This window comes from Haemaphysalis longicornis, unplaced genomic scaffold (genome assembly GCF_048455015.1).
Source record: "Haemaphysalis longicornis isolate Haplotype H1 unplaced genomic scaffold, Haemaphysalis longicornis Haplotype H1 scaffold_7, whole genome shotgun sequence".
NCBI classification, from domain to species: domain Eukaryota; kingdom Metazoa; phylum Arthropoda; class Arachnida; order Ixodida; family Ixodidae; genus Haemaphysalis; species Haemaphysalis longicornis.
This window is the reverse complement of record NW_027526422.1, coordinates 82,057,979-82,084,980: the sequence shown is the minus strand read 5'-3', so window position 1 is coordinate 82,084,980 and position 27,002 is coordinate 82,057,979.

Sequence of the window (27,002 nt, the reverse complement as noted above, 5' to 3'; positions counted from 1 at the left end):
ACAGACTCAACCATAGTGCTTGGCTGGTTACATCGAGCAACTTCGACCCTACACGGCTTTGTGAAAAACCGTATCAAGGAAATCCTGTCCAACACATCAGGCTGTAGCTGGCGGCAGTGTCCACGGAAAACCAACCCTGCAGATGTACTAACCCGAGGGGTTTGCTTAGAAGCACTGGCTACCGACGTGAACCAGACATCATTCATCTACAGCCCCAAAGCAACAAAACCTCTTGCATGGAAACCGCAACCCCTACAACACTTAACGCCGCGGGAAGCACAGTGCATTTAGCCCCACTTATCGACACCGCTAGGTTTGGCTGACTGCGCAAAGTTCTCCGGGTTACCGCATGGATATTACGCTTTATCTCCAACATTAAATGTCCGACGACGCAAGCTGGAGTCCCCTCTGCAGAAGAAATATTGGCAGCCGAGAGATACTGGATTCACCAAGATCAAACGGAATAGTTTCCTGAAGAAAGAGGCTGGCTACAAGAAGGTCAAGGCTCGCCTTTGGCGAGTAAGTCATGGATAGCGCAACTGCACTCATTTTTCGATGAGCATGGTATTCTCCGCGTCGGGGGATGGCTGCAAAACCTCACCGACACCCAGGATGTGAAGCATCCAATACTACTCCCAAGTAGACATCACTTTGCCGAACTACTGTTTGCGGATGCCCATCGTCGAGTGATGCACGGAGGAGTGTCGGCAATGATAAGCAGCGTACGAGAGCAATTTTAGGTCCCAAGAGCACGACAAGCGGCGAAGAAAGTAATCAATCGATGGGTGCTATGTGGCCGGTATCGCATTGAACCCATCGTTTCGCCGTATCCGCCACTTCCCACCTGCAGGGTGGGGAAAGCAAAACCATTCGACGCTACAGGACTTGATTTCGCCGGACCCTTGTATGCGAGGTTGTGAGAGGGCTCCGACAGGGAGGTGTAGATCGTACTTTTCACGTGTGCTGCAATAAGAGCACTGCACTTGGAACTGGTCTCGGATATGTTTTCACCTGCATTCCTGTTGGCTTTTCGGCGCTCCATTGCGAGAAGGGGGCTCCCAAGTACTATTTATTCCGATAATGCCCTAACCTTCAAGAGTACGTCTCGGGAGCTACAAAGACTGGAAAGTGATGAAACAAGACGACTTCCAGGATTTCACTGCGAATGAGAGAATTAGTTGGAATTTTATAGTTTAAGCGGCCCCATGGTGGGGAGGCGTTTGGGAACGGTTATTCGGAACCGTGAAAAGAGCGCTCCGCAAAGTTTTAGGACGAAACTGCCTCTGCTCGGAAGAACTTTCAACCATTTTGGCCGAGATTTAAGCGGTACCTAATTCAGGGCCACTCACGTACACTGAGAATGACGCAAGCGATCCTGTAGCCATCACGCCAGCACACTTCTGAGTTGGTCAACAACTACGTTACTTGAAGCAATGACGAAGTCCAACGAGATGAGTACGCACGATGGGAATGACTGTCGCCGGCTCTTTCAACATCGACAGAAGACGATTGACTATTTTTGGAAGCGATGGAAACATGAATACTTGTTGCGACTACCATCAGCGCATCGCTCGCCCAAGCATCACTCAATAAATTTAAATGTCGGCGACACTGTATTGGTGGACGTTCCTAAGACGCCCAAGTTATTCTGGCCACTAGCCCGGGTTCAAGAAGTGTACCCAGGTACTGACGAATTTGTTCGAGCCTGTTCAGTGTGCGGTTGTCATAAGCCAGTCTGATCAAGAGGCCAGTACAGAAGCTACGTCTTCTAGAACTGCACTCGGCCCCACTTCATATCCCGGATGATTTTGGAGACTAGCGGGTGACGAAGAAGAAGAGATTGTGCACTCGAGCGGAGCGTGCACTACTATCATTATCATTGTACATAAGTCAGTCATCGCCAATAAATAGACGTTCGAACAGGGCTCCCAGGGCTTTGTTTCCTGGCGGCGCACCCGGAACGAGGTGGCCGTTCCGCAACGCCCCTGTGTAGTAGGTGTGCCGATGGCTATCTGTCATCCACGTGAATTTGAGGGTTGTACGGAAGCCCGTCTGGTCGGGAAAACGCAGAACAACAATGAAAACTGCAACCGAACAAGAAGGTTTATAAAATCCAAAAACATTACACCGTCTTTTCGTGTGGAACCCTGATGACGATGCGAAGCACCATGCGGGTTCCGTGTGGTTCTATTGTGTTGCCGTTATGTTGAGTAATCGGGTGTTTAGTTGCGCCAGAGGGTATTCCGCGTCCGGGTCCAGGCTGGTGACAAAGGCACGCAAGTACTGTTGTGTTACGGTGAGTAGGCGGTGGTTCTCGAGGCGCCGAAACTCGTCCATCATGTTCTTATCGATGTTGTCGTCCCTGTGGTAGAATCGGTATTCTCCGTCAGCGTTGGTGAGGTAAAGGTTGTTTACGTTGGTGCACCGGCTGCGAGGAACACACACGCCCTGCTCTTCGCAGCTTTGTCTTCTTATCCTTCTTCTTCTTCAGCGGTTCCCTTACGGGAAGATTACGACGGTGGTTGAAAGCGAAGCTATCTCGTGATGGATTGTTTGGTTGGCCCATCCCTACAGGCATTCTGCCACAATCGTCATGAGAGGCGCTGCGGACGGGGCACGGACGCCGGACATCCTCCCGAGCAAGAGATGCTTCGCATCTAAAGGACGTTTCGGCTCGCATAGGGGTGCCTTGTGCACCTTGAAAAGTGGGGCGAAAGTGATCCGGTTACGTCTGCTTCAAGATGTGACGTAGGCAACGTGCGTACACGTGTGGGACGCTGCCCTCATGGTGGTTAACTGTGTGCTCTGTGGTTCGGATTGTCAAGAATTGAAGATAAAGCAGTGAGGTTCAATACTTCTCTTTTCTGACTGTTTTCGCGTTGGTCTGGTCTATCTCATGGTGAGTGGCGTGTGTGTGTTCGGCCAGAGCGTTAGAAGATACGGTCTTTTTTCTTACGCCGTACATGTGCTGCTTGAGCTCTTGCTGAGAATATCCTGTCTCCCCGACATAGTTTCGATAGCATTATGCCAAGGGAATGCTGTAGAAATGCCTGGAAACTTTTAATTTGTTCGCATGTTCGTTACGTTCAGCAGGGTGTTCCGTAACTTTTGTGTTGGCATGTGCGCTACCTGTACTTTTTACAAGCGGAGAACACGCGCCAAGTGCTCAATTATTGCAGGTACATACGATATTCGAGCACTATTCTTGGAGCGCGTGTTGCCGGACAGTGCAGGACGTTCTAGGTGACGCCTATGGAGCGGACAAATGAGCCAAGGTATACAGTTGCAGAGAGGTCCTGATGCACGTGCTGTATGTCGGTGGCCACATATTCCGGTTTCTTGGAAACCCTTTTGGTACGGCTTACAAGCGAGGCGATTACAAAGCGTTTGTTGGAGGCAGCGTTCACAGACTTAAAATCAGGTACGACCCGTATGGGTGTTCTTTCTGTACACACTGAATGACAAGGATTTTCCTTCGCGCTTTACCAGGACGTACAAGAATTGAAGGTCGCCGTGCTGCTCCTCCTCTACGATAAACCTGATTGCGTCATCCCTGCTGTTCAGGTACACTGTAAATGCAATCAGTGTCTCCACCTTGATCACGCTGAAGGAATCGTCCACGTAACGTAGAAAGATATTGTGCACAGGTCGGAACTATTTGAGTGCACGTTGCTCAAGCGACAACATCGTAAGATTTGCTGCTGTGACTGATACGGCTGCGCCCATCGCTGTCCCGTGTAGGTGATTGTAAATCTTGCTTCCAAAAGTGAAGTCCTTGTTCCAGAGGCCAAACCTGAGAAGCCGCCGCTAATCCAAGACTTCAATAGGCGTGCGCTCTGGCAAAGTTGTTTCTCTTTCGAGGTCTCCGACACATGCGTCAACTGCCCAGTCCGTTGTTAAAGTCGTAAACAAGGACTGGACTTCAAAAGTCTCTAGAATATCGCCATCTTCCAGAGCGATGTCCGGTACCTTACGTATGTAGTCTCCGGAGTGTAGGTCCCGCGTTGCGCTCTTCTTTACAAGTGGTCGCAGCACGTGATGCAGGTACCCAGACAGGCTGTGGAGAAGAAAGCGAGTGTAATCCACGACGGGGTGCATTGGCTTATGGATCTTGGGAAATCCGCAAAGGGCCGGCGCAGAACCGTTATGAAACAGCCGGTGGTAGTTGAGGGACTTGTGTTGGGCGGGGGGGGGGTGCGCAACCTATAATGTCAGATACGGGCTTTTGGCAGTTCCGTTCCAGCTTCTTTGCTCGGCCGTTCTCGAGGCATCGGTGCGTGCTTTATAAACATTCTTTGTCGGTGCAAACTTTTATTGTTGTCACGTGATCCACGGGCTTCTTTATAGCAATTAATTCGCCAAACTCTACAGACATCCATCCCACCACACCCATCGTTCTTCCTGTCCGAAGATCCCTTGTTTTCTGTCAAGTGCGTTTTAACTACTTACGCGAGGGAAATTTTTGACCAAATTTCATACCACGAATAATCACAACCTGACCTTCTGCATCAAGCATACTCATTGTCTTTGGCCCATTTTAAATGTGTTCTTGCTCACGGAATATAGTATTTACGTCTTCATCTCTCATATGTAACTACTCTTTTGACGCTGTTTGCCCCAGTCTGACTTGCGCCAGTAATACCTAACCATTATTATCACCTGTGACAGTCGGGCGTTAACCCTGCAAACAAATCAATTCAACTACAGAATTCCCCACACCCTGACCGAGTGGCCGCGTTTTAAGCGTTTTTAGAGCATATAGCGTCAGTCGTCACCTTCATGACCAGACAAAGGTATTTAATTAATATTGTCATACAGTGAGAATGGTAAAGAGCCCCGCTGTTGCCCCAAACATTCGACAGCCGCATCATACAGCCAAGTGACTGTCACAGGCGGAGTTTCATCTTATCATTAGAAAGGCTGCTTTAATGTTCCGTAATTAAATAGCTTTGTTGCTCTTGACGTGCTTCATACACCTCTGAAATTGTCTTCCTACTGAGTGATTCTCGTCCAATATATCAGTACTGGAATGGCCTTTTACTCGAGCGCAGTGTATTTGCACGTAAAACAATCTTTAAAACACTTAATTGTCTTTTAGTTACCTCTCGTGTTTTTAGTATTCCCGCGTTCTAGAGAACCTGGTACGCTTGTTCCGTATTTAAATGGTGTCTTCTCGATTAGAGAGGAGGTTATTTTTCGCGTTTAGGATTAAAATTTTAAACCAATCTCTTCTGGAAGCACCGGCAACGGGTACTCTGAAAATAACAAGCCACTATTCACCAGTTTTGCTAGTGTTTTAGGGGGCGTTCCTTTTTTTCTTTAGGAAAAGAAACATGCGCTAAAGTTTTCAAGCCTCGTGAGTGCTGCTGCACAATTAAATACATTACAGTTAAACAAATGCCTTGAGTTTATTTTCGGGCATGAGAGTTGTGCTGTGGCATGAAAACTACGAAACACATGAATGTCAAGCCATCGGCACAGGTTGGTCCTAAATGTCAACCTAACCTATTATGTTCCGGGAAAGGATCGCGAAAGTCTGCTACAAAGGCGTCAAGAAGTGTTTGCGATTGGTGAATGCACAGGGGGTAATTTAGAGACAGGATTTTACATGTCCCGCCCAACTTCAGGTTGAGCGAGTCTTGTACTTATAAAGATTGGGAATAGAACTGAAACTCAATATCCCACGCCCTTTTCCAGAAAATGTCGTGCGCCTGACGCCCAATTCTTCTGGTGCTACTGTTTTAATAATCATTTATTGAATATGCAGGCATCACGTTCCATCTTCGTCATCGCAATACTTTTTGCAGGTAAGTAGGTGAGAATTGAACGCTTTGAATGTTATCTATTTCACAAGAATTACAGGAAAATTGTTTCATAACATTTTTTTATGTGCAAACCGTTTTTCATCAGTGCGCGTTTAAAATCCTGGTGGTTATATTACGCAGTACCAATGTTAAAATATCCGACACACAGGGGAACTATATTAGTGACGTGGTAATATTTAGGGAGGAAGGAAGAAGGAAATCTCCAGGCAAGCATGTTCATTTGTTGTGTTCTTTTCTATATATCTAGGATACTCTACAATGCATCACATTCCTGTCATCAGCCAAGTAATAGAAACATGCGGAGAGTATAATAGCCCACTTTACCTGACATATATAGACTATGAAAAAGCGTTTGATTCTACTGAATAAACACCACCACAGTGATGGGCGCCTTACATCACCAAATGATAAAAGATTCTTAGCTAGCACTCCCAGTGTACATATAGGAGGAATGCACTGTCAAGCTAATTCTTCACCAGAAAAGAGAAAAATTCCATTTCCCAAAGGGAAATGGAATGGAAAAGGGAAATGGAATCTTCCCAAAGGGAAGATACCGTTTCACCAAAATTGTTCACAGCATCTCTGGAGAGTGTTGTGGCAGATGGACTAAGAAAACCTAAGTTTAATGTAAACGGGGTTTGCAGACAGCATTTGAGGTTTGGAGACGACATAAGTTCGCAAAGTCAATCTTCTGAACAGCTTCAGCAAATGGTCAAAGAACTACACTCAGATAGTTTGGCCGTGGGGCTTAACGGGACACTGAAGTGGAATTGTCAATTTTCTCTTTTTGTTTGCAATGCGTAGACGGGCTCTAATAAGTACACTTTTCATCGTTTATGCGGTCGATAAGAAGATATTTCTTTTATAATTATAATTCATTTCATTTATTTGATTTGTAATATTTCATTTATAATGCCGTCGATAAGACGATATTTCAATTATTTCGTTGATAATTTCAATACGTACATTACAATAAAAACTTTGAATTATTGATTGATTGATTGATTGATTGATTGATTGATTGATTGATTGATTGACAGAAGAAAAACTACCATCCCGGTTTGCAGCGGCTGCACCAACTAAGCAATGACGTCCATGTTTGGTGCTACTGTGATTGGAAGACGCCCAAGATTACAATATAAATCAGTAAGGTGACGGTTCAGTGATACAACCTGCTTGGCATCAGACTTTATGGTTGGCTGGATATTCTCATTATGTGAGTAATCGGGATAACGCGCTTCTTCTATATTGTCGTCCGTACAACGCAACAAAAAGACGTGCCAGCACGCATAACAATCACCATCCGAGGACTAGGCAGCGGATGAACGCCCTGTCATCATCGGAGACGCTCTGCGCCCTTGCACTTTTGGAGCTGCCTTGCTGATGCCTGTATGGCAAGAGGCGTGTGAGCACCAGGCCAGGGATCGGCTGATTCGGTACTGTGCACGCAAGCAGTTGGTGATTACGGCAACACCAGGTTGTATTAGTGCCCGTCTGCGCGCGTTCTACAAAATCGCTTCGGGAGCGCTGAAGATGACAGCGGAAAACTGGGGAATTCAGTAAAAAACAAAACTGCCAAAGAACAACGATAGCAGCTTCAAAAACCTATGCTTTGGGCGACTGGAACTTTCCAATTGCGAAACAACTGACCTCATGTTCGAGGCCACTCGGCCCTATGCCAGCGCTGTCAACAATGCAAATGTAATGTATATGTTCTGCAGCCGCTGACATTTTTCTTTCCTTTCAGCAATACAAGCCGCTTAGATAACTATATTTCAATAACGCTCATGCAGTAAGCGTCGCTCGAATTCGCGCAAATGGCTCATATCTAGCGAGTGCATTCCTTATGCAGGAGAGAAACATTCGCAGAGTAGATGCCACGGCATTTGATTTACCGGCAGTCGTTTGCGGACGTGCCTCTGCTGAGTGCTGCTTCGCCGCTTGTATTTTCTCTGTGTTTTTGCGGAGCTCAAGTTGGCTCCAAAAAACTTCGTTCCTTCGAGAAACTGCGTGGTATTTGGCTACGTAACATTTGTTCGAGGTGCTCAGTACGGACTCTTTCTCTTCCCTACGCCCTCTGGAAGGAGATAGCCAGCCCAAGCCGTGACAGTAGCCGATTGCAATTGCAAATGGAGTACTCGCTTCGTTTGGCACACAAGTAACACAGCCAGGCGAGGCCGGAAGGTAAACACTTAACATGTAAGTAAGCAAACCCAATGCAAGGTTTGCGGCATGGTCCTTATTTCCTTACAGCAGGAGGTCCCCTCGTCATGTCCAGTGGGACATGTACATCGCGTGTCACCATAAGAGGCACAAGGTACCATGCTGCTTTTGTAATATTTACCAAGTGCTCCCGCCACGTTATCCTCGCAGTGGCGTTTCTCCCGGACAATGGGGCTAATATTGATCTGCAGGGCACGCCAGTCCGTTTCTCCTTCGATCACATCGTGACGCGTAAGCCAGCAGGTGAACAACGTCTTTTTCTGACGATTGCCGATGGACACCTCACGCTTCCTGCTCGTGCAAGCCGGAAGCTGTCAAGATGCTGATCCTCACAACATTGCAATTGTTTAAAGCGTGAGAGCTTGTTTCTTGAGCTTAAGGTCTCCGTCACACAAGGCACTGTGCGCTCCCAGCGGAAAAAAAACCCACGTTTTGTTCACGAATGTGACAGAGAAGTATCAACATTTAGGCGAAAGCGCTGTCATTGCGTACTAGAATCAATGCATGAAGCAGGTCGCGTGAAAGCGGTCGCCGACTGCGAATACCAGCCTGACAACGCCTCTGACCAGCCCTTTTCTTCGACGTATTTCCGGCTCTACCCAAGAAAAACAGAACGAGGTAAGGGCTTTATTACTCCATTACTGTGACTCTGTTTCGTTCACCCCGAAGCTTCGAGAGACCACACTGGCGATGCGCCTATTTATCACCGAATATGGAGTCCGACCCACGCGACAGTCGCAGTACCGGATGTCCTCACAAGAGCGCGGAGCTATCCGGACGGAAGTTGAAGACGTTCTCGAGCACATCATAGAACCCTCTAAAAGCACCTGTGTAGCCACAGTTGTGCTGGTGAACAAATATTTTACTCTGAGGTTTTTCGTTGACTATCGACGATTGAACTAAATCAAAAGAAAAGGCGTGTACCCCCCACCCAGAATCGATGAGGCATTTGGCCACCTCTGCCACGCGAACTTCTTCTCTTCAATGGACACAAAAGTAGGGTACTGACAACTAGAAGTGGACTAGTGGGACCGTGAGAACTTGTGTTTATAACGCCCGGTGGCCTGTGCGAGTTCAAAGTGACGCCGTTTGGACCGTTCACGGCACCAGTGACGTTTCAAGGACGTTCCACTGTGCTAGGCGGTCTAAAGTGGCACACCTACTTCGACTACATCGAAGACGTCGTATTCGTCCAAAGTTTCGAAGAGCACGTTGCAAGGTTGGAGTAGGTACTAGATTGGAGTCTGTTGAAGTGCCGTTTAGCGTACGATGTTTTACAGCTTTCGGGACACGTCATCAAGGCCTATGTTGTACTTCCTGTCCCAGAGAAAACGTCAGCTATAGCGAACTTTCCGACGCCGAAAGAAACGAGCAGCGGGCGAAGATTCCTCGGATTGTGCGCGTACTATCGGCGCTTCTTTGCAAACCTAGCCTTCATTGCAAATCCACTCACGCGCTTAACTAACGAAAGCACCCAATTCTGCTGGCAAGACTCCGAAGACGAAGCAGTCGGTAAGTAGCAGCAATTCCTGCAAAGCCACCAATTTACCCTTTTTTCAACAAAAGCGACGAAACGGAAATCCGCACAGATGTCAGCGATATATGCCTGGGTTCCATCCTTGTCCAAAAGCGAAGCGGTTGAAAAACATTAACCGCCTATGCCAGCCGTGGTCACAAGGGCTGTCACTAGTGACAAGCAGTATGTTTATATCGGCGATCGACTACTGGGTGCGTTACGAAGCAGGAGGAGGAGAAGGAAAAAACTTTATTCATCCCATCCGTTGTTAGTGCATTCACTCCGGATCAGTCAGGGCTGTCCTCAGTACAGGACTCGCGGGCTGTAGCCGGCTTTCGTGCCCTAATCACCAGCCAAAGTCGGGAGCAGGGATTGGAGCTGGTCAGCCTCGCCACCCACAGTGAAGGGGGTAGGGTTGGGATTGAGAGGGAGGCCTGGGGGTTCCGAACATACCCACATTATCTGGTATAGTGTTCCTGATGTGGGCGGAAGATGTACTGAGAATAGGAGTGGGTGAGGGGTGTTTCGTGCCACAGCATGTTGTGAGGAAAGGTGCTAGTGTAGAGCTGGCGAAGTATAACTTCTTCCTATTTGGTGAGTTGCTGATGTAGGCGAACAAACTCTAGGCGGGATTGTCGGTAGAGAGAGAGGGTGTCATTGAATGTTAGTAGGGGCTGGGGCCTGTAGCGGGTGGGGGTAATTGGCATCGGGTTGTGGCTGTCCATGACGGCCTGGTTTACTGCTTCACGGACCGCGGTATGTGCCGCTTCAAAGCCTACTATGCCTGTATGACTTGGTGCCCAGATAGTGCACCGCTCAGGTAAGTGAGTCTTATTTTTTTAAATGTGGAGGGCTGCTGAAGAGTGTGTGCCTCGCGGGAAGTTGTGACAAGCCTCTTGAGAATCTCTCAGCATGGTAACGTAGGTGCTCTGTGTTGTGATCGCTGCCATGGCTATTGCCTCGCCGCGGCTACGACAGTGTCCGTGGTGAGGAAAGAGACTCTGGCTACGCTCCGAATTTTATTATTCACCAAAAATATCGCATAGACGTTTTTGGTTACGCAGAGAGACTCATCTGTGTATACTACAGGCCCTTGATGTTGATATTGCGCTTGAAGGTAATTAGCGCGGGCCCTTCGTCATCCAATGTGAGGTGCATATCTCGAGCTATTGGGGTAGCTCGGATGTGTTTTCATATAGACAGTGGACCACATACTCTGCATCTGGTGATCGGAGGTGATGAATAACCAAGGCGCACCAGGTTCGCACGTTCAGCATCAGTGAGTAGGAGCCGTTCGCATTGTAAAGTGCGTTGCGCCTCAGAGCTCTTCCCGGCTGTTCTGTGAGCGCCGTTGCAACAGCTGGGCATTCGATAAGCATGTAGGAAGTGCGAGGGCATCGTGTGTGTTTGTCAGATAAGAACACTTAGGTTTCGCCGTCTGGCTGGCGTGAGGGACACGTAAAGCGTACCGTTCATAATGCGGCTATAAGCGAGACTTGAATGAGACGGGTGAGGTCTCGTTCCTGCATTCCGGGCCATTTATTTATATAACGGTGAATAATTCGGTAAGCTGAGCCATGGTGCATCGAAATTGCAGGACTTTATGGGAGCCTGATACGTCCTCTAGTTTGGCAAGTCCGAGTATGCGTAAGTGGGAAACAGTTGGAATAGGAAAGTTTGAAAACCGAGTTCAGGGTCTGGTACTGGAGAGATTCTTGTGTCTTTTCTGCGTTGTTGTTGGCTAAGGAGTGCTGATTTTTCAGCTGCGCATCAAGACCACATTCCTGCGTCGGCATGTGCAACCAACAGCTGTGTGAAGGGCTTCTTGGTGGTATCCGATCAATCATGATCTTGAGAATAAAGTTAAGTCATCTGCATAGAAAGAATGCTTATGATGGAGTATGGTAAAGGGTAGCGTACCTAAGTAATTGATCGCGGTGTTTGAAAGGAGTGGGGATATGGCGGACGCCTGTGGGTTACAACCGCGAATAATGGTAAACCTTTGTGAGCGTAGGTGTCCAAGTCTCACTGTCACCATCCGTCCTGTTAGAAACGCTTCAACGTAATTGTAGGTGTTCTTACTTGGGTTGAGAGTGGCGAAGCCGTGTAGGATGTCTTCGTGAGTGAGGTTATCGAAGGCTCCTCTGATATCCAAAGGAAGTGTGGAGTATTTGTATTTTTGGTAATACGAGGATGATGTCTTCCCTAGTTGAAGTACAATGTCTTTAGTGGACAGGTGTAGCCTAAAGCCGTACATTGTATTTGGTAGTAATGAGTGGTCTTCTCTATAGTTATCTAATCGTGCGTGGAACTAATGTTTCGTGAGCTTACCGAGGCACGAGGTAATAGAAATTGGACGCAGGTTTGAAAGGGAGACAGATTTCTGAGGTTTTGGAATAAGTGAGGTTTTGGAGAAACTGTAGTGGACGCGTGCCGCGGGCACAGTGGTCATTGATGTATTGGTGGAGATTCTCAAGAGTCAATCACTGAGATCGCGGTGTAGCTCATTGGGGATGTGGCCGTGTATGGGCGCAGTGTTGTGGATGAGTTTGCGCAGTTCGGCGTCACGTTCTTGCATGGTGAAATGTGCGTCAAGTGCGGCATTGTGGCTGCCAGAGTACACTGCCTATTAAGACGAATGTTGCGACGGGTCACGTGCGAATTTCTTTTGAAAAGTGTAAATTTATTCTTTCTCGGTGTCTGGGTGGTTGTATATAAGGCGTTGTATGCGCTGTTCAGTGGCAACCTTCGTGTATTTTGTTCTACTAAGGGGGCGTATAAGGTTCCATGTTTCAAGGGCACCCGAGGTGCCCAGCAAGCCACCACACAACTCCATCCAGTTGTGTTGGCTTACGCATTGTGCGTATTATTCAGCTTCCGGCTCAAGGTGTGCAATACCTAATTTTAATTTCTGATTTGTCTTGTTGCGCTTTCAACGGTTGCTTAGGCTATTTCTGACAGTCCAAAAGTTGTTGAGGCGTTAGCCCATGGCTGAATAGCTGCAGCTTAGAAGGAACCGTTTTGAGTGGGCTTTTAGTACATCGAAAGAGCGTTCGCTCATCTAGCGAGGTCGGGAATTGATTCCGCGGGTACGTTTTCGCGGACGGCTTTCCAGCACGTAAGTCGGATTGTGCCTATGCGGGAAGATGCGATACCTTGTATTGTTATGGATATGGTGTGGTGAACACTGCCAAAAGTGTCAGGGAGGCATTGGTATGTGTATTCTGTCACGTTTCGAACAAACGTGTTGTATGGCGTAGTATCCCTTCATGCACTGTTGCCTACAGTGGTGGAAGTGTTGGTGAGATTGCAGAGCTTAAGCCGGTGTTCATTCATAGCGTCCCATACGATAGTGCCTTTGCGGGAATTACGGAGGTAGTCCCAGGCCATATGCGTATGTTTCTCAAAGGAACGTTCTTGTTTTCACGATGATGCAAACGATAGTGGGCGTCAAGGCACGGTCCGGGACCGTATATCGGTTGTGAAATAGTGTAGCTGAGGGTATCAATGAGTCGTAATGGTAGGTAGTGTAGTATGAAATGGTCGGGTGCTGTGCGTCAGCTTCTTGAAGGGCGATGACGGCCGGGATGTGTTGCGATGTATATAGATGGGGGAGGCCTTCTTTTTATGGAATGGCCTAAAGTTCCAGTGCCATATTCTGAGGGGCTCGGGTAGGCACACGGAGTCTGCGTGGACAGCGTGGAGGAGGCATAATCCCCCATAATGGCGCCAGTGCATGAGGCACGTGTGACACCAGGGCCTGGGTTGCGCTGTCTGTTGCGTTTGTTGGTGTCAGTTGCTTTGTCTTCCAAGGCCTGAATCCTGACTACAAGAGCAGTGGATTCTGACTGAAATAGTAGTTTAAGGCCAGCAAAGGAAGAACGGCTGCCAGAGATAGGTAGAGGGAAGTGGGACGGCAGGTCGGGGGGCGGGACCTGTTTGCACCGTGGGTGCTTGCCTGTAGTAGTGTTCGCAAGAACAATATTTGCTCTTAATCTAGGGTTATTGAACAATAAAGAAATACTTAGCGTTAATTATCAGCTATGTGAGCTTTCACCTAGGCGTTTCTACGTATTAAGGTGTCTAAGGGTGGACGTGTCGCTGTTTTTAGATGGGGCTCAGAGGGTGAGAAGTTGGCTGCAGTAGGAGGAACGGGGGTGGCGGTAGATGACCAGCTCACCTGTTACTTTCGTTGGCAATCCCGATTCATAGGTGGTGGTCTTTTGGTGGTGAAGAGGGCGGGAGATCGAAGTTCCGGGGTTTGTTGACGCATACGTATGCGTGTGGGGTGTGGAGGTTGGAGTAATTTTTGGCCGCTTTGTTCACTTGGGGTGTGGAGTTTTAGTCCGCAGAGCTTGCAAAGGGGGCGGCAAGGGTGGTGACGAGCAGGATCGGGTGTGTCGCACTGGGGGCAGATGCTAGGGCGGGTAGAGGGGCGCACGTCGGAACGGTGCCCGAGTTCACCACACTACACTGATAGGTGTTGTTGTAGGGTCAGCTGCAAACAAGTGTTGCGTAGACACGAACCTGAAAAGGAACGTGGGGGCCGTCGAAGGTGACTGTCGCGGTGCCGGGCACGCCGTGCAAGCGAGCTTCCAGTACCTAAGGTCCTGCTGTTGTCATGAGTATGAGGAGCTGCTCGGGAGAGCTGCCGGGTCCAATACGATGCGTTACGCTACAACAGCCCGAAGGGTGCTCAAGATAAATTGTGATTTCGTAGTCGGTAGTGCCCAAGTGAATGTTCGTAAGTTTGCGTAGTGCGTCTGCGGAGGCTTCGTTGGGCATGGCGAGCGAGATGAGGTTCAGATCGGCTTATGGAAACGTGATGACTTCCAAGAAAAAGACGAGTATAGGAATGCTGCTTGCCTGCTGAATACTGGCGGCCATCGGTCGGGATGTCCAGGCATCGACTCGCAGCCCAGCTTGAGGACGAATGGTGAACTTCTACTCGTTTGCAGGGAGTTTTGGGAGTGTGGGCTTCTGTGGGGTGGTAGTAGTTGGGAGGGGTGGATTGGCTTGGGGAGTCTTGCCTTGATGGTAGGCATGGCGCACTTGGCGCGGATCTTAGCGCGGAAGTGTGCGCTTACTGCCGCGGTCATGTGTTGGTGACATTTGGTTCGAACCATCCATGGCAAGCGGAGACTTTAACGTGGAGCAGAATGCTGAAGATATGAACCGCGACGTACCCGGAGGCAGCCGCAGCTGGTGCGCGCAGTGCCAGGAGCAGGTTACGGTTAGCAATGTTCTTTCACCTGAAATTTTGATGCACGTGTGGCGGTCAACCTGATGCTCAGACCGGGTCATAGGTGGCATCGGTAAATAGCTCGCCACGCTACGAACGCCTTTGTAGCAAATTTGCAGCGCTGGCAGTTGTTGTTTCAGAGCGGGAGAGTCGAAAAGCGAGAGCACCTGCCAGTTGACTGAGCGCCGCGGAGCCCCCACGTGGCGTTTTTTGTTACACAGCAACTGGAAAAGTTGATGTAGAGCTTAGCGTGTACTGCGTAGAAACAAGCGGCGCAAATGAATCAGTATCTGTCTACGGCTTGAGCTGCGCCAGCAGGTGTTATCTAGTGCGAACCATCTAGTTACTTCAGCAGTCCGGGTTGCATATCATGCAACAAGCTTTCTGAATGTTGAAATTCGCGAAGAGAATGTAAGTTTATGAAGCTGAATAGGCCTTGAAAATGATTGCAACTTGCATTCGCAATGAATTGGTATTTGTGTGAATGTAATTGAGTATAGCGCACTCTTTCCTTGCCGCTAAAAGATTAGAAATAAATCATGTTTTCGACAGGTAAATTTGGTTAAATTCGTTCAGCCACTACTTTGATTGCCGCCGAGCACATTGGGCCTTCTAGGATATCGGCAAATAAAAAAATTGATGAAGCTTGCACTCATGCGCAAGACTTGAATGGGGAAGATGTTGTTGGTTAGCACTGCCGGACACATAGTTAAGTTTCACTATCATTGTTTATTTGCATATTTCTAGTTGTAGTAATCGTCACGATATGCATTGAAGATGTAATTTCTACTTCGCAGTGAGGGGTGGAAGAAATGTCATCCTAAGCATTGTAGACATCCCCCAGGTCTTCGTCATGGACTCGGAGCAGCGGTGGCGGGATCTGCAAGTCGTCTGTGGGAGTGTTTGCACACTCGTATTCATGTCTCTTATTATACATGATGGCTTCTAGAGAACGCGGCGGCCGCGGTGACCTATCCCAAACAGGGCGTTTTTGCGTATTCATCATTACTTTGGAGCTTTTTTCCCCCGTGATAACGCTTAACGAAAATGTTGGAGTTTTCTTGCTAAAGCCACTGCGCGTGCGGGACACGCTCGGCGGTCGCCACGAAGAACACGCACACGAGCGCTCGGCATTTTCTTGGTATGCTTTCCTGACACGGCGAAATTACGGCTAGTAAGAACAGCTCCGCTGTTAAAAAGTCTGAGGCCAAATTACGCATCCTTTCAATATATTTGGTTTTTATGGACAACTCTACAAAACTTTAAATCACCCAAAAGTGAAACCAGTCCATCAACCAGTGCCAGCTGGTGATTTATTTCCTGAGAACGTGTGAGTTGACAAATAATTTTTGAGCTGTATTGTTATTTCTGTGCATTGTTTAAGGAATTGCGCGTGAGCAAGAATTGCAATATCACTGCCAAAAATACATTCATATGTTTAGCTCCGGCGAATTAACAACTTCGAACGCCAGCTGCGACACAGGGAGGGTGGTGTGGTCGCTCCGTAGGTCTGTTTATAGTTCACCTTTCTTGTAAGGTACAAGAGCCGTCATCAGTACTTGGAACAAAAACTTCTAAATACCACGAAATAATTGTCTTCCTCGCTTTATGACGGCCATTAGCAGTTCACAGGAAGCTTTTTGTAATAATGAGGACTTCCTAAACGCACATCTGTGCAGCCAAGCTGTTTCACGAAGACGAAATTCCTGTAAATTGACAAGACTATCTTCGACTTATTTTTTAGTGCCCCTTTGCCAAATGACAGCCACATTTTCTTGGCATTGCAAACAACTGTGGGCCCCTACCCAATAATGTATTCTTAACGCTGCTTCTCCTACAATGTTCTGAATATCATCTAGAGCGCCTGTTAATTATGCTCCAAGGACAGTTCAGAAGACGGGACCATCCAAGAAAAAGACAACACAGGCGCTCACCGCGAAGGAACACTCCGGTTCTGCTCTTTATTACGGTAATGGTGACATCATTCATGTATGTGTACAGGCCTTGCGAGATGTTACTAAAAAACTCCCGAGCCACCTCCACTGACCTGCAGGGGTGAAATATGTAGTTTGTAAGTGTATTATAGGCGAATTGACGCTTTTCCTACGCAAATGAAACCGCTTGGGTTTAGAGGTAGAATATGCTATAAACGTCTCGTGTCTGTTATTCACGTAGCGTTCTAGCGCGATCCGTTGGAGAACAAGTGGCCCGGTGCGTTTTCAGTACGCGGTGTGTTTTTGCCAGTGAGATGAGACGTTCTAGCGCTACGCGTCGGGGTGTTCCTCTGTGTTCTTTTAGTGCGCATTAGGTCCTAGCACGAGGTTTAGTGAAACTAATATACGTGTGTTTTAGTGCCGTGCTTACATTATACGAGATACGACGACCACGACGACAGGAGTCGCCGACAGCCAGAGCCCCTAAAGGCTTCGTCTCTAAAAGACCGACCCGTATAAAGGCACTGCATTCAGAAGTACACCGGGGAAACTATTCAGTGCTGCCCTATGTTATTGTTACCTGAGTCACCTAGAAAATGTTCCACAGAGAACTGTGGGGCAGTTTAAATGCGATGACAGAGAAATAGTATAAAGGTTTTATGTTCACTGAGTATTTCAAAAAAGAAAACACTCGGATTCAGTGTGAAATCAGTGTCAAGTATGTATTTATTTACGTATAAATGTATAATATATAAGTACAGAAAGCAGAGGGGTGGCCAGAGGCCCAAGTTAGGGGGGGGGGGGGGCAGAGGTGTTTGCGAAAGGATGCAAGTCTTTTTACGCCCTCTTTTCTTCGGTATAGTTGGTGTCGAATGTCCTGCTTCACTCTGGAGTCCTTGCAGTACGGGCAGGGGTACAACGGGTTGATGAGAGTGGCAGAGTCGTCGCTCCTTTCTGGGCTATTACGTGCTGCCACTTCAACGTAGGGGCACAACTTTGCAGCACACCCTCGTTGAGGGCGACTCCTTCTCGATTTTTTTGGGTTAAAACTTCAGCCCCTCTAGTTAAAGTTTTAGAAGAGAGGGTTAATTTTGTGGAGTTATGTCCTGCAAACATATTGTTCGTTTTTCTCTTGTTGAACAAGACTGGCCGGGTCGACGTCAATAAGAGGTGGCACAGGGTGTTTGGGAAGCAAGAAGGTTATGCAATGTTGCGCTCTCGCCTTCACGTGAGGAACCTCAATACACTGATTCATTTTTGCCTGGGCCATGGAGTCACTTGATGTCGTCTGTGTTGTCGCACTTGATGGTGATTTTTGGTCATTCAGAATGAGCACGCAAGCTCCGTGCATTCTACGAGCTTCGGCATGCACAAGGTATGGAGCTCTTGATGTGTGCTCGAAAGTTCATTTGTGGAACTCTCACGCTCTGAAGTGAACGAAAGTGTGCCACTATTGCAAGGGTGGCCTCCGATGCCCTCTAGTGTCAAAAAACAAGTAGTTGCCTTTATCTTGGGGCCATTAGTGCTCCGAATAAAAACGACGCGTTCGTTCGTGTGGCGCTCCTTGTTGCGTATCGGTGGAAGGGGTGTAGGTCCAGTAACGAGCACATCCTCACACGCTGGTGTCATAAGCACTATTGCTGACAGCTGAAGACTGACCCATTCTTCAGCAAGACGTATAATACGCCTCCAAGCGTTAGTTATTGTTCGTTTGGACGAATGGCTGTCATTTCGGTCAGCGCACGTGGCATCCAAGGACGGAAATCGAACGTACCTTTGTATATTCGCAGTCTTTGCGTGACGTGTGAGGCCAGTGACTACCCGAAGTGAGTCTCGGCTTAAGAGCTATTATATATTTAGCCTTTCTGCCTTGTTCTGGGCAATGGTCATGGCTGCGTAACACGCCTTAGCCGTTAGAACCGTGGTCCACAGCGTTTGTTGGGTGCGGGCGCCGCTGAAGCTGCTACCATTTGTCTACCTGCAATATGAACTTCAACTACTTTCGAACAAGCGGTTGCTATTCGTTGGGGGTACCAGTCTTGTGGAAGAAAACGCCCAGTTTTTGCATCCAGCCATATGTCGGCGCAATATGGCCCCATCTATTCAGGGTAAGGTGAACCTGGGCGCGCCAGCTTCAGAGCCCTGAATAACAAGGTACTACGTCTTGGTTCGATATACTTGCATTTCCGTTGGCTTCATGTCTTCCGACAGCATGTTGCGGCCTGGTTGTACAGACGCGACGGTGGCTTTGGTGGTGGTACACTGGTGCGGAGTGGCCCAGATGGTCCCGTCACTCGCGTAGGCAGTCCAGTAGAGACCCGGCATCTTCCGGAGTCTCCAGGTGGAGTTAGTCATTGCAATTTTGGAGCGTAGGAGATATGATTGCCCCATGCGGTAGTCCCACGCCGGCAGCATGAAACACTCTGAGCAAAGCAACGCCTCTTGTTGAGGAAGCAAACTCATGACCTTTGCGAAAAACTTAGTGTGACCATTAACTCTATATATTCCCTTTAAATCGCCAGGCCAGAAACCAGGAGAACAGCATGCTTTAACAAAAAGACCATATGGGATTCACCGTTCCTACCAACAGAAACGGGGGCCTTTATTCATATAGGTTTATATCTTCCCTGTAAATAAAACATCATGCGAGTTTGTAGAAAATGGTGCACATAACAAAGCTTGACCCTTCGTTTATGCAGAACACACGTTTGAAGGATTTTACAAACGAAAATGTAGAAAACAGCCTGTTAAAATTGCAGATAGACAAGCGACATAAAAATGAACACAAAATAACCTTTCATGCTGGACCTGCTCAAAGAACAAACGAAATAAAATGTACACAATTCGTGCGCCGGAGAGCAAGGGGAGAGAATTTAATTGAGCACGCATCAATTGAAATATTATTAACATGTGACTGAGGAACAGTAAACGAGTAGTTGTGATGCAGGAGTCGTAATAACTACGCTCCTTAGGCGACATTTGCAGCAAAACGTGCAACACTGCGGCCAATTTTGAGTCATGATATTGCCGGACACACATTCTGCACAATTATAGATCTTGACTTCCAGACTTTAATTTGGCCCCACACACAAATTAAGCACACAAAGCGCCATTTTTACAATGTGAGTGCCTGTTAATTAGCTACAGCAGAACAGTGGTTAAGCAAACAGGCCAGTATATATTAAAATGTTATACAAAACATAGGAACGGTAATACAAAACAAACGAGTTGCAGAATGATACTGGTATCACACTATCTGGTTTTACCCTGTTATGCCACGTGCATGTGCGGTTTAGGTGCTTTCATTATGTATAATATCGCAACACAAAGGAAGCTTGTTTACTTCGCGGAAAGTGCCTGGCCAGAAGAAAGGGCCACACGTCTTCTTCTTCTTGCTTTGCAAAAATCTCTCTTAGACGACTTTGTACCTCCGCCCCGGCCTCACCCCTCCCAGTCCTCGCTTCTCTACAGCAACCACGCTGTTGCTCCAAGCTTTGCTGTTCCCTCTATGAGAACAAATTGAAATTTACTCAGTGAGAATAACTTTTATCCTTCGAATGTTACGCTCGCGCCATGTGTCGGTGCAATTGTTTATTGTTATTAGAGCCACTGTAGTATATTTGTGTCTACTTGTATCTACTACTTGCGACAGCCTTTCTAACGCGTTTTCTACAGAGAAGCTGTTGAGCAGATCGTTTTTGTATGGTGTCTGCTGTTGAAAAAATTCCAAGGCACTCCGGAACGCTCCTGAAGGCTTGCGTCGAGCGCACGTTCGCCAAGATAAGCAAATCCACTAAGGGAGGTTGGCGAATATTGGCCAAAGAAACACACCAGCATTCCCCGCGTCACCCGAGAACAAGTTCGTCAAGCCAAGCATAGAAACTTAGGGAGCTTAGCAAACATTGGCAACAAACAAAACAAAAAAAACTCCCACCTCCCATAGCGGGAACACCTGTGTAGATGCGACGCATAGGCGGAGCGGCGAAGGGACCGCGTTTTATAGCACGCATACCGGCGAGGGGACTGCGTAAGCCGGTCCCAGTCGATGAAGACGTTGGCGTACTTGTAAAGCGGCGTGGACTCTAGGTGTTTGAGCCAAGCGTGGATGTTGCTTCGCCGGAGAGCGGCACACCGGTTATATGCGCAGCGCGCCCGAAGGAGAGGAAACCGCGGAAGAGAGAGTACTGCACATGCGCCGGGCTCCAGCGCGTCTGCCGCGGCTATGACGCAACACAATCCAACACAATCCACTTTAGTCCAATCCAATCAAAATCCAATCAGAACCAATACAAGCCAAGCCAAGCCAATCGAATCCAATCCAATGCCCCTCGCGAGAGAGTGTTCGCTATCGGAGAGGAGAGGGGGTGAGCGGCGGAGAGCGCAGCTGGCGCGGCGAGGAGAATGGGGGAGGGGCAGACAACGCCGACCACGCCGGAGGGACAAGGCGAGTGAATGAGATGCTCTGCATCTAAAAAACACCAGCGTTCTCCTTATCGGGGCAACACTTGGTCAGAAGTAGGATTACACGTCATAGCGCATGCCCCTCGTCATAGCGCACGCCCCTCTTTCATTCGTCTTCGTGTCGTCGTTCTCATGCGCTCTGTACCACAAAAACCGGGGCTTCAATTTCGAAGCTTCTGTAGGAGTACCTTGACTCCACATGGCCAGGTCGAGGATTGTTCGCAAGGCCGAGGAAGAGGCCGCGCTTCGAGATGCTCGGCGTGCAAATCATCCGCTTCAGACGATACGTCAAGCATGCAGAGTGGCGTGCGGAAACGTTCACCAAAACGACTATCTATTTCTGGCGTTGCTCAACATAAGGTTATTATAATTCCATGTCGCCAAGGTCACCCACGACACAACCGCAATAATAAAACTCAACTTCGTGTCCGTCAATAATCATCTACAACTTCGCTATTTAAGTCTATCGCGTGTGTGCAAGCTTCCCTGATTTTTTTTGGTTTGCTACCGAAAAGGTAATCCCTTTGCAATTTATTCTGCTAAGAAAGGAGCGACTGTCAGTTCTGTACCTGCATTTTTTCGCAATTTTTGGCTGTAAAAATTGATATCTGTCGCACGGGCCACCTGTTTTTCGAGGTCGGACAGGTCTTAGCTATACCTATTTCACCATAAATTCCCCCAGCAACGTGTCCTCACTTGACTAAATCTACACAGAGACCGCAGGAGACACAGACGTGCAGAGAGGACAAAATTTGTGGCATTACCTAGTTTCAAAAAGGTATAAAATTGTTCTGCGCGTTCTTTTTGTCTCTTTCCATGTCGCACCTCTTATCCCCGAGTCCCTAGTGGGCTTTTCATAGGACTGTGTGGGGTTGCAATGAATAGAGATGTACAATAACCCTCTTATATGGTGAGGCACCGGTTTATCCGCACCCGGTGGCCCCATTATTCATGGCTTGGAGGTGTAAAAGGAGACCTTTGTATAGTTATGGTCCATGTATTTTCTCCCCCGCAAGCAAGAACGCCTTTCTCGAATACAACTTTACAGTGAATGCTCAACAAAAAACAGCTGTAAGTATTGTGCTATCAAAATGGAACAAGAAGAACTGCATTACGACAGACTTTCATAGTGACCCCACAGCTACTGAGATATTTTTTTGTTTGTCAGTACCAGTGGCTGTACGATAAATTTGTAGGGTTACCAAACTTCCGCCCTCTGCCATCTAAGACAGAACTATATATAAAGGCAAATAAGAGAGAAGTATAATTATTGAAAACGGCTCTAAATATTGTACGAAAAACTTTTCTAGCAAAAATGATATGACAAATGTACGTTCACTTAACTCTCATATTATGCCGGATTTTATTTAGTCGTCATACTTGGTCTACCAATGTGTTAGCAAAATTTAAAGCATTGATCATCTTCGCGGTCAAGAAGTCGGCATAATTGGGGAAGTTTGAGCACAGACAACGCCCATAAATCTTGTCATAAAAACAATCCCTAAACACGCATGTGACAATTAGGGTTTAAACTATGGCCTGGTTACGGCTAATATATTTACGCAGGAATGTTACACCAGAGTACAAGTTCATAGCATCAAAGTTTCAAAGTCTGGCGTTTAAATGAAGGCAAGCGGCCATACCGATCTTCGTTTATCGTTCATCTTTCAAGAGTGAAATGGGCCATAGTGTTCTGGTCTCTAGAGCGGAAAATGCCCTTGCGCTTCAGCTCGGGATATTAAGTCCTTTTGGATCTGGCGCTCTGCGAGGGCAGGGATGCGTGGGGCGAATGCAGGAGGTTAAACCAAGACTACTGGAGCCTTCAATGGGTTCTGCGGTTTGGCTTCCTCAGGTTGATATGATATTTGGCTTCTGATATGTTTTATGACTCTGATAGTCTATGAAGGCTGCATATAAGGGTTCCTTATACTCATCCCACTTTTCTATCAACTGATTGATAGTGTGAATATGGTCCATTGTTGAATAGCTTTTACGGAACCCTGCTAGTTCTTTAGGTTCACTGAAATCAATGGCGGCAGAAACTCTGTTAGCGATTACCTTGGTAAGTACCTTTAGACGACTGAGAGTAACCTGATCGGCCTGAAATTTTTCAATTCTCTATGTCACCTTTTTTATACATTAGGATGATGTTCGCGTTCTTCCACGATTATTGGTACACTCGTGGTCATTAAGCATTACGTATACAGGTTTGCCAGTTTTTCAAGTACAATTACCCCGCCATCCACCAAGAGGTCCGCTGTTATCTGATCCTCGCCACTCCCTAAATTGTGCTCACTAAACAGCACAGCCTGCAGATAGGAAACAGCGCCTTGAATTCGCGGACACATACAGCACCTGGTTGTTGTCGATGTAGGCAACCTTTTATTCGAGCTTGGTGATGTGGATGCGATTCCTTATTAGCAGCAGAGGTTTTTATACCGACACAAGCTCCTCCGACGTAGAAAAAATGCCCCGAGTGCACGTGACCGCGTGCCTGGCAACGACCTCCAGGCGTTGTCCAGGCTTTCCCGTGAGCTTACACTACTTGAGGTGCTTCCACCTTCGTTTTCGTCACAGCGTAGCGACCGGGGCGCCACGGGTCAGCTGCGCAGAAGCCGATGATGAGCAGGCATGGTCAAGGATAGCGTGACGAATCTGGCAAGCTATCCCTTGACAATCCACATGCAGAAACGACCACCGGACTAGCTGACGGAAAGTGGATGTGTACGTAGGCGACGATGCGAAGCCAGATGGTTTTCCGTACGACGCTGGGGCGTCGGAACACCATGAAGAAAGGGCTAACAACAGTTGCTTCTCTTGGGAATTGATTAGAAAAGGAAGACGCAGCTCCTCGGACCTAGAGAATGGGTATAATCATCATTGTAACTGAGTCATCACCATTAAAGACCCGTTCGATCAGAGGTCCCATGCCTTCGTTCCCTGGTAGCTAGGCCCCAACGAGGTGGTCGATCCGCAGCATTTGTTGCCGTAAATTCAAGGGAAAACGAGCGGCTCAGAACGACGTGGACAACGAGCCACGACGACGTAGGGTTTCATGGAGGAACTGCCGCCAAAGCAACTTCGTCCTCCTCGGAACCGCATCCAGGGAGACACGCGCGTACCTGACTACCTGCCGAGTAAGTAGGCCAGAAATTTTAACTCAACGATGGACAGGCGGAAAGCGAAACGCGCTGCTAGGTGAGCCCTAGTTACCAAAGTCCTGACCGAGGCGAAAGCCCTCATTGGGAGCTTCTGCTCTTAACGAATATCCATCAGGAATGTGGTAGATAAGCTCGTGCCCAGCCGCGACGAGCGTCGCAAGAAGAATGCCAAGGACGAGGACGCGTTCCGGTCGAGCAGCTGGAAAGGCAGTACGAGTCGGTGGCGCATTACAACGACCACACGCTCGAAGCTTTGACTCGCCTTACGTACCGGCTCGAGGAACTCAGCGTCATCAGCACGGCGCAAACTACCCCTTGGCTGCGAATTAGACGCCACATGCCAAAACGAAGGATTCCATGCCAGATCTCTCGACTCGTCTCCCAACACTTACCATCAAGCCCTTTTACGGGGACTAGTGTCAATGAACTTCGTTCTGGGAGCAGTTTAACGGCGCAGTCCACACAAACCCGAGTCTCCGCACAGTCGAAAAGTTTCATTACCTCCGAAACTACCTGTCAGGTGACGCATCCGCTGCCATCGCCGGGCTACCAACAACGAAGGCCTGTTATGAAATTGCCGTGCAGCTGCTGAAGGGCAGGTTCGGCGACAAGAGCCGCAATGTAGAACGGCATTTTCAAAACCTACGGGAGCTACGGCATGATATGTCTCACTCGGAGAAGATAGAGCTGCGCAGACTCTACGACTGCGTCCAGCTGAATGTTCGCTGCCTCAACGTTCTGGACATCCCAACGAGCAGCTTCTCGGCGATTCTCTAGGACCTTCGGCTCGAGGTCTTGTCAGAAGATATCGTCGTAGCGTTTCACCCACAGGTCCGCCTCCAGGAGAAATCAACGGCCACGGCTTCATCTTCTTCTGGGGAAGCAAAGGTAAAGACATGCCACCAACTGGACCAGATTTTGTGGTACATGCGGATCGAGCTCGGGGCGAGGGAGAGATGTGCTCCTGTATAAATTTCGACAGATTCAAGCAACCCACTCGAAAGTAGCAGCCAGTCAACGTCGCTAATGCACGCCTCTCAAGCATAGATGACTGAAAGGAACGAGTGCTTCTTTCGGCGAAGCACACTACTGAAGCATGACGCCTCTCTGAGCATCCCTGAAAAGAAGAAGCGGCTAACAAACGATATGCGGTGCTACCTTTGCACGAGTACTGGCCACCGATCCAAGGAATGCCGAATAAATGTAACGTCCCCAACATAAAGGCAAAGCATGCAACTGTCATGTGTGACCCAGACTATGCATGCAAACTGAAGACGCAGGATGCCCACACTGACCCCGCATGCAAAGCCTCGGTGCGGACATGGGACGCCAAGACACCCCCAACTGCCCTCACTACCTGCCAGTTGGGCGAGGACGATTACCTCCAGAAGTTCCGGTCGTGGGTTATCGGTGCAAACGGGTTATGTTACATTCTAGCCATTTTGGACGGTGGCAGCCAGCGAACATTTCTTAAGGAAGACCTTGTGGAGAAGCTGGGACTGGGGGTTGTGGGGGAGACGTAAACGTATTTGCGTCGGCTGTACCTTCGAAAGAAAGACGGCATGAAATAGTGGAGCTGAGATTACGCAGCTAGTTCGACCACTCCGAACATGTGGTCCATGCAATTGCTGCACCAACGATTTTCCCGAACGCCCCAAATAGGGAAATTAACGGTGCTTTCGTGAAACATCTACGAAGGTTACGCTACAGACTTTGTGATGAACGAACCATTCCTCAATAAACTGAGAACCGAGAAATCGACCTACTTATAGGATCCGACCAGCTGTGGATGATTGTGAAAGGAAACGTTATTCGAAGCAAGCAAGTTGAAGGATTAGTCGCCATTAGGAGGAGGAGGAGGAGGAAAACTTTTATTCATATAAAATAAGAGCGCTGTGAGTGGAGTCCTCAGTCCAGGACCCCAGAAGAGCTTGCTGCCGCCTTCGCCCTCTCGATGAGCCGAAGCTGACGATCAGGATCTGAGCTGGCAAGCTCTCGCTCCCACTGCTCTAAAGTTGGATTTTCTATTGTGTCTATATTCTTATTGTGTTGGCAAGCCCACACCATGTGATATAAGGTAGAGAGCTCTCCACAGTGAGGGCAAGTGGATGTATATATTGTAGGCAATATATTGTGGAGCCTAGTAGGGTGCGGAAAAGTATTCGTCTGTAGCTGCCTAAGTGAGGTTTCTTGCTCTTTTGTGAGGGATTTATGGCCTGGCGGGTATATCTGTCGGGAAAGCCTATAACGTTGCGTAGAAGATCAGCAGAGGGTTAACCAGCCGTTAGTCGCCATTAGGACCTCGATGGGATGGAGGCTTCAGGGCCCTGTCCGAAAACCCAGTCCTGTGAACCAGACTACGGCGGGCGTAACTTGCGTGCTGAGTGCGGAAGTATCTGTCAATGACATATGAAATGTAGAATCCACACAGGGCCTACGGGATAGAAACGGCCGTTCGATTGCACAGAAGACCACCAAACGTGGAGGAACAAAGATGATAATTCGTCTTCCAGCTGCATTACACCATCAAAGACAAGATATTGGGCTAGGAAAACAAACGGATACCGATATCTCATGCTCAATACAAGAGTGCGAATCTCTACCTTTCAAGAAATCGACTCAGACAAAGCCTCAACCTTT